The following is an 11215-nucleotide window of genomic DNA, read 5'->3' on the forward strand; positions in this document are numbered from 1 at the left end:
TCATCATATTCTGAAGCTGAAGCTAGGGTTCGTCATATTTTCTACTTGCCTCTGATTTAAGTTGTAGCTGGAGTTCATCATATTTTCTTTGAGCCTCTGCTTCTCTCTGTAACAGCCCGATTTTAGTTAAATCGGAACAGTAGTTTCAGAATCACAAGTTCGAGGTTGTAAAATTATTTTAATATTATTTTTGGTGTTTATAGCATGAGAATATATATGTGTGAAAATTGTGTGAGTAATTTATATCTGTGAAAATTGTGTGAGCTAATTTTATTGTTTAATAGCTCAATTTGAGAAAAAAGACTTAATCGCGTAAAATGAAAAAGTAGCAGGCTATAAGTTAAAAGTGCTTATTTGATATGGTTTATTACATGTGATGTCCTTATGATGTAATTAGACCATGACTAGTGGAATTTGACATAAATGACCTACCATTAAATGTTTTGTTAATGTTTTAATTAAGGTTAAAATGGTAATTATATAATTAAATTAATTATAATAAAACATAACAAAATGGTTCATCATTTCTCATCTTTTTGAACCTAAAATAAAAGAAAAGAATAGGGTTTGAATGCTTAAACCATTCAAAACTTGTGTGGCTTAATTAAGGTATGTATTTTGCTCGGTTTTTTATGATTTCTATGTTTTTGTAATCGTTACTTTGAGTACTAGCTAGCCCATGCCCTAATTTTTGAAAGTGTTGATTTTTAAAGATTCCATTGATGAATTCATGTGTTTTTGGATGTTTGATAATGAATTATTAAAGCTTAGTGATAGATATCTAAGTTTTGTAAAGTGATTTTTGATGAAAATGTCAATCAGGGGATTAAATTGAGAAAATGTGAAATGTTGTGGTTAAAAGTGTGAAATAAATAAAAATATGGGCTGCTATGAAGCTATACAAAATTCGTATACCATGGGTTGTCTTTAAATTTCATGAATTTGAAATTTTATGAAATAAGGACTAAACTGTAAGAAATGTGAAAGTTTAGGGCCAAAGTGAAATTTGGCTTAAATATGTGTTTTTGGATGGAATCGATTGAGATGGTGATTAAATGGATTAATTTTGAATATATATAGATCAAGAATGAAAGAAATCAAACTTAGAACGAGGCAAGAACAAAGTACACAATTAATTAGCTAGTTTCGTTGTTTCTACGACCGAGTAAGTTCATATGAAAATAAATGTATTTAAATTGAATTATACATGTTTAGTTGTCATTGAATTGTTATGAATGTTGAACGACCAATACGAGCAAGAATCGACAGAGTTACGACATCAGAAAGTCCCGTACAAACCTTAGGAATAGTATAGGATACAAATGTCATGACATTAGGTTGCCGAGATGTGATTACATGTAAGACCATGTCTGGGACATTGGCATTGTATTTTGATTATGTGTAAGACCATGTCTGGGACATTGGCATGGTTATTCAATTACGTGTAAGACCATGTCTAGGACATTGGCAGCGTTATTCGATTTCGTGTAAGACCTTGTCTGGGACAGTGGCATCGATATGTGACGACATGTAAGACCATATTTGGGATATGGCTTTATACGAGCTATTGTGATTTTTGAGTATCCTTAATAATTCCGAATGGTTTAACGGGCAAAGTCAAGTCGAGAAAGAATGTGTGAATGAGTTAAGTGACTCAGGTACGTACGAGATTTATACAAGTATTGAAAAGGGAAGTATTTGATGAATTCAATTATGATATTGAATATGTGTACAATGAGAAAGGTGTGTTCTTTCCCTATTTTATAGATTATCAAAGCTAACTCGAACTCGGGAATTATCGGGAAGCATCATTACACTATCGATCATCTCGTTGGTACTTTTGAAGCTTTGTATATATGATATATGGCATGTATAGGCCAATGAGTTGATGATATGTTTTGAACTATGATATTAGCCATGAGATTTGGCTTGCTAATGATGTAAATGTTGGTGTGAATTTGGCCATTTAAGTTGACTTGAATTATGTGTTTGATAAGTAGTATATGTGATTTATAAGTTATCTAGTGTTTTGGCATGTTTGCCATGGTTGGTAATATGGCCAAATGGTTGCTCATTTGGTTAGTTATTAATTGATGTATTGATACTTAAGGAATGGTATGATTTATAGATGATGAATTGATATGTTTGAGAAGCATGATTTAGTTGATGGAATAGTGAGGAAATGCATTTAGAAATCACGTGAGTTGAAGATTGTGGCACATTGATTTGGTATGTTTTGGCAATGTATTTATTTATTTAAAAGGATAGCTTCTAAATGACATAATATGTGTATGAATTGGCATGTTTTAGCTGCCTATAAATGTATTAAAATGGTAGCATATTGGTTGCTAGGTGTGCTCGAGAAAAGATTGACAAATTGGCTTTGCAAATAGACTTTTTTTTCCACACGGCCAGAGACACGCACGGTCATGCTACACGGCTGTGTGTCCCCTGGGTTACCCTTTCGAATTAACTCAGTATATCCTATGGATTTGGCACGGCCTAGACACACGGGCGTGTCTACTAGCCATGTGTGGTACACGGGTTGGCAAATGGGCGTGTGGCCAGCCGTGTGGCCCAAGTCAGAAACCCTTTCAGTTTTCCTACGACCATTTCCCACGACCATGACACACGGGTGTGTCTTCGATCGTGTGGTGCAAGTCAGTATGTATGCCCTGTTTTCACACGGCCTGTGACATGGGCGTGTTTGGTGGCCGTGTGAGGCACACGGCCTGTTCACATGGGTGTGTGACCCTGTAATGTTTGAAAATTTTATGTGTTCCCTAAATTTTACAAATGTTATCGGTTTAGCCCTGAACCACTTCTAAGCATGTTTTAAGGTCTCGTAGAGCCTTATAAGGGACAATGTGAATGATTTGAATGGATTTTGATTACGAATGCATAAATGTATGTGAATAAGACGTATTATCTGGTAATGCCTTATAACCCTATTCTGTTGATGAATACGGGTTAAAGGTGTTACATTTAATTGGTATCAGAGCTACAGTTTAGTCTATTCTAGGACTAACGTAGCGAGTGAGAGTCTAGCTATATATGCCATATATATAAACTACGATAGTGTGATGACTCTTGACAGCTTAAATTATGTTTTCGTATAGTAAATGAATCCCAAACGAGTAATAGCCGATGATGTGGAAAGTAATGTGCCTACTCCCGCTTAAGGGACAGCGCCGGCTAATTCTAGGCCGATTTCTAGTAGTAAAAGGGGAGAGGCTAAACAAGCCTTCTTCCAAATGATGAGTGAGCGGTTCATGGAGTTCGTTTGAACGAATCTAGCTGCTCAACAATCTCTACCCCCGCCTATTCCTCAATAAATCCCAACTGTGCCACAAGTGATAGATCTAATTCAATTGAGTAAGCCACCAGTAGAGAAGATTCAGAAATACGGGGCCGAGGAGTTCCAGGCTACTGTTGATGATGATGCTGAAAAAGCTAAATTTTGGCTTGAGAACACGATCTGAGTATTCGATGAATTATCTTACACTCCTGATGAATGTATCAAATGTGTTATATCTTTACTGAGAGATAATGCATACCATTGGTGGAAAACATTGATATCTATAGTTCTAAGGAACGGGTCACCTAGGAGTTCTTTCAATCTGAATTCCAAAAAAGTACATAAGTCAAAGATTTCTCGATCAGAAACATAAAGAGTTTCTAGAATTGAAACAAGGTCGAATGACAATTACTGAGTACGAAAGAGAATTCGTACGGTTAAGCAAGTATGCTCAGGAATATGTGTCCACTGAAGAGATCATGTGCAAATGGTTCGCTGACGGATTGAACAAGGATATAAAACTGTTAGTCGGGATTCTTGAATTGAAAGAATTTGTTGTTCTTATTGAAAGGGATTGTAAAGCTGAGGTTTTCAGTAAAGAAAAGAGAAAAGCAGACTCGAAAGCTAGAGACTCGAGAAAAAGATCAATGAGTAAACAGTATCAATCTTTATCAAAGAAATTCTGAGACTCATTTAATCATTCTAATGCATTTATGAGACATTCAATCAGGGATTGTGAAAAGTAACCTGTGAGTTCTAAAGCTTAAGCTTCATCTATTGCTAATGTTGGCAGTGTAAGACAAAACTGACCTGAATGTAGACAATGTGGAAAACGACATTTCGGTGATTGTAGATTGAATGATCGGGCTTGTTTTAAATTTGGATCATGAGATCATTTCATTCGTAACTGTCCTGAGTTGGCTGAGCAAGATATAGTACCAGGCATGAGACTAAGTAACACTGCAGCTAGAGGTAGACCACCCAGAAATGCTGTTAATGTGAGTGGTAGTTAGAGAACAACCAAAGATTCTACTGTGAGGTTAGAGGCTGGAGCACCTGCACGAGCCTACGCTATTCGCACTCGCGAAGAAGCGTCATCTCTAGATGTGATACCGGCACTTTTACTCTCTATGATACTAAAGTTATTGCATTGATAGATCCAGGATCAACTCATTCGTATATATGTGTGAATTTAGTATCCAGTAAGACTTTGCCTGTAGAATCTACTAAATTTGTGATTAGAGTATCAAACCCCTTAGGTAAGTGTGTTTTGGTTGATAAAGTGTGTAAGAACTGTCCATTGATGATTCGAATATTTGTTTTTCAGCTGATCTAATGTTATTACCATTTGATGAATTTGATATAATTCTAGGTATGGATCGGCTAATGCTACATGATGCTATAGTGAAATGTAAACGAAAGATGATTGATTTGAGATGTCAGAATAATGATATAATTTGGATTGAGTCAGATGATTTGAATGGTTTACTAGTAGTGATTTCATCGATGTTAGCTCAGAAATACGTGAGAAAGGGTTGTGAAGCTTATTTTGCTTATGTGCTAGATACAAAAGTGACTGAAAAGAAGATTAAATTAGTGCCAGTTGTGTGTGAGTACTCAGACATGTTTCCTAAAGAGTTACCAAGTTTACCACCGATCTGAGAGGTTGAGTTTGGCATTGAGTTAATGCTGGGTACAACGCCGATATCAATAGCTCCGTATCGAATGACCCTAACAGGGTTAAAAGAATTAAAAGCTCAGTTGCAAGAATTAACTGATAGAGGGTTTACAAGACCGGGATTTTCGCCTTAGGGTGCTCTTGTGTTGTTTGTGAAAAAGAAAGATGGCACAATGAAAATGTGTATAGACTAGCGATAGCTCAACAAAGTGACGATTAAGATTAAATACCCTCTACCCAGAATAGATGATTCGTTTGATTAGTTAAAATGGGGTACAATGTTTTCAAAGATAGATTTGAGATCAGGTTATTACAAATTGCGAGTTAAAGATTCTGATGTGTCGAAATCCGCATTTAGAACGAGTGTAACAGCCCGATTTTGGGCTTAGCTGGAATAGTAGTTTTGAGACCACAAATTTAAAGTTAGAAAAGTTATTTTATTATTATTTTAGTGTTATAGCATGATTATATTAGTGCATGAAAAATTTGGTGAGGTAATTTTAGTGTTTGTGAGCTTAATTTCGAAAAAGGACTAAATCGCATAAGGGGTAAAAGTTCTATTTTACTTGATAGATGTACCACATAGCTAGAAAAAAAATTTGAGGTCTTTAAAGTGCAATTAGACCCTTTAAAAGCTGATGGCCTGTAACACCCCGTACCCGAGACCGTTGTCGGAAGCGACCACGAGGTGCTAACAGACATAATTCATGTATGTTCACATCCATTTTAAAATTTCCAGACAAATGGCTAATCTGCGTCACTGTCACCTTAAAAATCATATATTGAGTTCCAAAACTTGAACATCAGTTTCGTACTTTTTCCCTGAAACTAGACTCATATATCCATCCACAAATTTTTTTCTAGAATTTTTGGTCGAGCCAATTAGTACAGTTTATTAGTTAAAGTCTCCCCTGTTACAGGGTTCGACTACACTGACCTTCCTGCATTGCGACTTAGATAACTCCTTATACAGGGCTTCAATACTTATATCGTTTGTTTCTAATGAAACTAGACTCAAAAAGGAATCTATACATATATGGAATGACTTCTAATTATCTCTGGTTAATTTATAATGAATTTCCAAAGTCAGATCAGGGGATCCAGAAATCGCTCTAGCCCTGTCCCACGAAAACTTAAATATCTCTTAAAATACGACTCATATGACCGTTTCGTTTCTTCCATATGGAAGTAGATTCATCAAGGTTAGATTAAATAATTTATTCACTATTTAATTTTATTCCTACTATTTTTAGTGATTTTTCAAATTCACACCACTGCTGCTGTCAGCATCTGCCTTTAAGGTAGACTTTACCTATTACATAGTTTCCATGATTCAACTAACCCTTTAGCATATATAGCACAGAGTATGATCGTGATTAACCATTACAATGGCCAATCATTGCGAAGCATATCCACACCTCTCAATAACCATATACATACAAAATGATTATAACATTATGCTCAAAAATATATATAAGCCATTTTCGCATGGCTATCCAAATTTGTACAATACCGAAAGGTACATGACCAACATCAAAAAGGGTAGTCCTATACATGCCATTTCAAAGTTCAACCAAAAGTGTACCAAAAGGGGCTTTGATAGTGTGGACGACTTCGACTTCAACAATCCCGAGTCCGATAGCTGACGAACCAAAATCTATAAAACAGAAAATCAAAGAAACGGAGTAAGCATTTAATGCTTAGTAAGTTTTGAGCCATGAAATTAGACACAACTAAAGTATAACATTCGTATGGCTAAACGGATAATTTCATATGCACAAATTCTCAATATCATACTTACTTCACATTACCGACCCTTATATTCATACACAAAAGATCAATTTAGCAAAAGGCCGGTAGCTCATTTATCGACTGAGCGAATACTATTTGTAAGGAATCAACCAATTCAATGCATATACGAAACATACCTCACCGCTGGGATTTCACGAGCGTATCAATTGAAATTATTACAGCAAGATCACTCATTCAAAAATCAAGTACCTTCGGAATTCAACCGGATATAGCTACTCGCTTGAATGCCTTCGGGACATAGCCTGGTTATAGGAACTCGCACAAATGCCTTCGGGACTTAGCCCGGATATAGTAACTCGCACGAATGCCTTCCGGACTTAGCCCGGATATAATAACTCGCACAATTGCCTTCGGGCTTAGCCCGGAATTAGTCACTAGCACAAATGCCTTTGGGACTTAGCCCGGTTATCATCCGAATATTTATGCATATATCAAAAAATCATGACACATCTCTATTTCAATTTCATAACTAGAATTCAAACACAAGTCACTTATCAAGCATTATCATTTCGGCTCAATAGCTACATACAAGAGTATGATTTTGATTTACTTAAAACATGATCTAATCAAATCATAATCTAAGCTCCATTACTCAAAGACTTACCTCGGATGTTGTCGAACGATTTCGACGGCTATTCGATCACTTTTTCCTTCCCTTTATCGGATTTAGTTCCCCTTTGCTCTTGAGCTTAATATTAACAAATAAATTGATTTAATCATTTGAACATCAAAAAGAGAAACTCAAGGTTCTTAACCCATATATACATTAGACATTAGAGTCACATATATATGAAATCATGAATCAAACTCAACATATTAGCCCACACTCTCTTTAGCCGATTATCTAAGCCAAGATAAAAGCATCAATATGCTTGCCTCTAACCGAATACATGCAACACCAATCCATCTCATGTGGCCGAATATGCATGTCTACGTTGAGGCTAATTATATACTTAATACCACATATAAATGGCATACATTTTACTAACTAATGCATTACATATTATAACTCAATACGCACTCAAAGATTTACTCCATAATGAAACACCATCATATATAAATATATACCTTGAGATAATATATATGTCATACCAATACATCATGTGCAAATATATATACATATATATGTGCAAGAGCCGAATCATAAAGTTGATTATAACCACCTCATATATTTTCATCATATACCCGAATGCACAAGTACATTATAGTAGCTTCCAACTCAATTCATGTTACAAATTTATACTTCACAAGAATAAATCATTAACCAAATATAAGCATACCAAAATAAACTCTTTCTATGTTCGAAGATAACCTAATATCATTTAATACCAATTCATGTATAACACCTCAACCAAATATAATAACCAAATTCACATGTATATTTTATTTTTAGATGAACCATAGCCGAATCATTTTAACCATGAGTAACATAACAAGCATAAATCATACTTATGGATCTAAGGTGGAACCAAGAAAGGAACTCATAGATATCAAGATGTAAGCAAACTACCATTGTTCATCTAGATTTAGCATGAAACACAACCATCACCCTTATTAATCTCCATAGCCGAAAACCTTACTTATTCCAAAATCACAATTTCAACATGGGTTACCAGCAATAACTTGATATCTCACTCAATATCAACTAGGATTTCAACTAGTATCAACTTCCTTACCTTAATATTGACCTAAGGTGACCGATTGCTTCACTCCTTTCTTCCTCCTTTCAATTCGGCCAAGAAGAACCAAAGAACACAACTTGTTTCCATCATCGAATGCTCTCTCTTTTTTTTTTGTTTTCTTTCTTCAATTCACGGCAAAGGGGGAGGGGGGAAACATGGATGAGACAATTTTTTTTTCATCACTCCTCCCTTTGCATTACTTTAATACTAACCCCCTTTTTTATTCTTTCTAACATAACACACTAACACAACATGTTTACAACATGTAACACCCCTAACTCGTGACCGACGCGATTATGGGACACGAGGGTTAACGCCAAATCCTCTCAAGATACCAACCAATTTGACATTACTAGTCGCTGGAAAACTGCATCACCGTCACCTTAAAAATCATATCTCGAGTTTCAAAACTCGAAACCGGTTTTGTAAATTTTCCACAATTTAGACTCACATACCCATCCATGGATTTATTTTAGAATTTTTGGTTGGGCCAATTGGTACAGTTTATTAGTTAAAGTCACCCATGTTACAGGGATCGATGCTTCTCGACCTTCGCGTTGCAACTTGAATATCTCTCTGTCGCCCTAATTATTTCGGATGATTTATGGTAAATTTTCAAAGTCGAGACAGGGGACCCGAAACCGCTCTGCCCTGTCTCACGAGAACTTTAATATTTCTCGATATCTGCTCATATGGTCGTTTCGTTTCATCCATATAAAAATAGATTCCTCAAGGTTCAATTCCATATTTTACTCACTATTTAATTCTACTTCTACTATTTTTAGTGATTTTTCAATCTCATCTCACCTTCTGTCCGCAATAGTTTCTGCGATGAGACTATGCCAATTTCATGAATCTTTCCTTGGCCTTAATCATCCATCATACATGACACAAATTATGGCCACCTTATCAAAATTAGAGTTTCTAAGACTCGTGGCTATAGGTTCTAGCATCCCACTCGACGACCACATAGGCCATTTTCACATGGCTTAAAGTTTACAACTCACAATTCGACAAAATATAATAGCCTATACATGCCAAATGTTCTTCAACAACGAAAACAATACCACAAGATTTCAGCCGGTGTGATGACTTCAACGACGGTCCCGATCACGCAAACAATAAGAGTCCGAGAGACCTAAAATGGGTGACAAGAAAACACCGAGTGAGTTTACAACTCAAGAAGTCATAAGCATTCATCAATCCAATCGATAAAGTTACTACTACATGTACAACAAACGAGGCTAGGTACTCATCCATATCGAATCTATACCATAATACCTCGGACCTTTCGGTCCAATCTCGTACCAAATCATACATCCAAATTTCATATTCTACACAACAAGATAATCGAAGCATTTTTACACATTAACTCATTTTCCAACACAACCATACAATTTCAATCATCACATAGATTTAAGGCTTACCAAATTCAACCCCCAAGCATGAACATATTTTCTATTCGTCATGGGCTCGAGGTACTTACCCGATCCGCTGTCCATACTCAACTCGATGGAGACACCCTCCATATATATAGAGTACGCACACACGATGCTTAATACTCGATTTCGCACACTTAGTGCCACGCGATTTAAGCCCGCACACATAGTGCCATACCCTTGAGCTCGCACACCCAAAGGTCAGTATTTTTCCAAGATGCACACTTAGTGCCATATATTTCTAGCATGCACACTTAGTGCCATATATTTCCAACACGCACACTTAGTGCCAATCTCAATCACCGCACACGTATTGCGCACACTTAGTGCCGAAAGCAAACTTTCTACACATTTCACTATTTCTTTTATATTCAACAATTGTCATCACTCCATACACATACAATTTCATTTATATACATATAGCATCCCATTAAACACAATTGCATGAATTTTACAATCATTTAAGCAATATCAAACATATGTGCTTGATGACTTACCTTGTATTGGGTAAAATGGTTCCAACTCGGCTACTCGATGTTCTTTCCTTTGCCTTTGCTTGATTCTCCACCTTTAGCTTCTTGAGCTTAATCAATAAATTAACTAGTTTAACCGTCTTGCTAAATATTTATAATTCAACTACACATGCATATGTATGCTTGTATATTCGCAACCATCCTCACTAATTACCCATTTAGTCGATTATACACATAATTAAAGGTAACATCACGAACGGCATACTTATGTATATTTATATATATATATATATATATATATATACACTTCAAACAGGCATCACAATTAGATTAAACACCACCTTCATACTCAATTAGATGGCCGAATGTATGTATATATATACAATGTCAAATATAACATCTTTTAAACACCTAATTTCATCTCATGAACATTTAATCAAATTTTCCTAATCTAGCATATATTTTCACATCTATTCGTAACATCAATCTATCATTTCCATTTCATTTAACACTTAACATTTACCACATATCAATTAACCAAACTCTTCATCTAATCATGCTCTCATATTCGGTCATCCATACCTATACTAACCCTAACAAAATAATTTCTAAGTTTAACACAAGCACCACATTTTAGCATCATGGCCGAACACTTCCTGCCTCATCACCACGACATCAAAACACCAACCGAATCATTCCTATCACCGAGACTAAGGTTCGCACCTTAGCTTCCCACATTCTTCTAATAACATTTCATAGTTCATTCGGCCACTCATCATTCAACCAACAAAATTTCCTAGCAAACCCCTATGGCCAAGCACACCCACACACTT

The sequence above is a fragment of the Gossypium arboreum genome, chromosome 1 (genome assembly GCF_025698485.1).
Source record: "Gossypium arboreum isolate Shixiya-1 chromosome 1, ASM2569848v2, whole genome shotgun sequence".
Classification (NCBI taxonomy): domain Eukaryota; kingdom Viridiplantae; phylum Streptophyta; class Magnoliopsida; order Malvales; family Malvaceae; genus Gossypium; species Gossypium arboreum.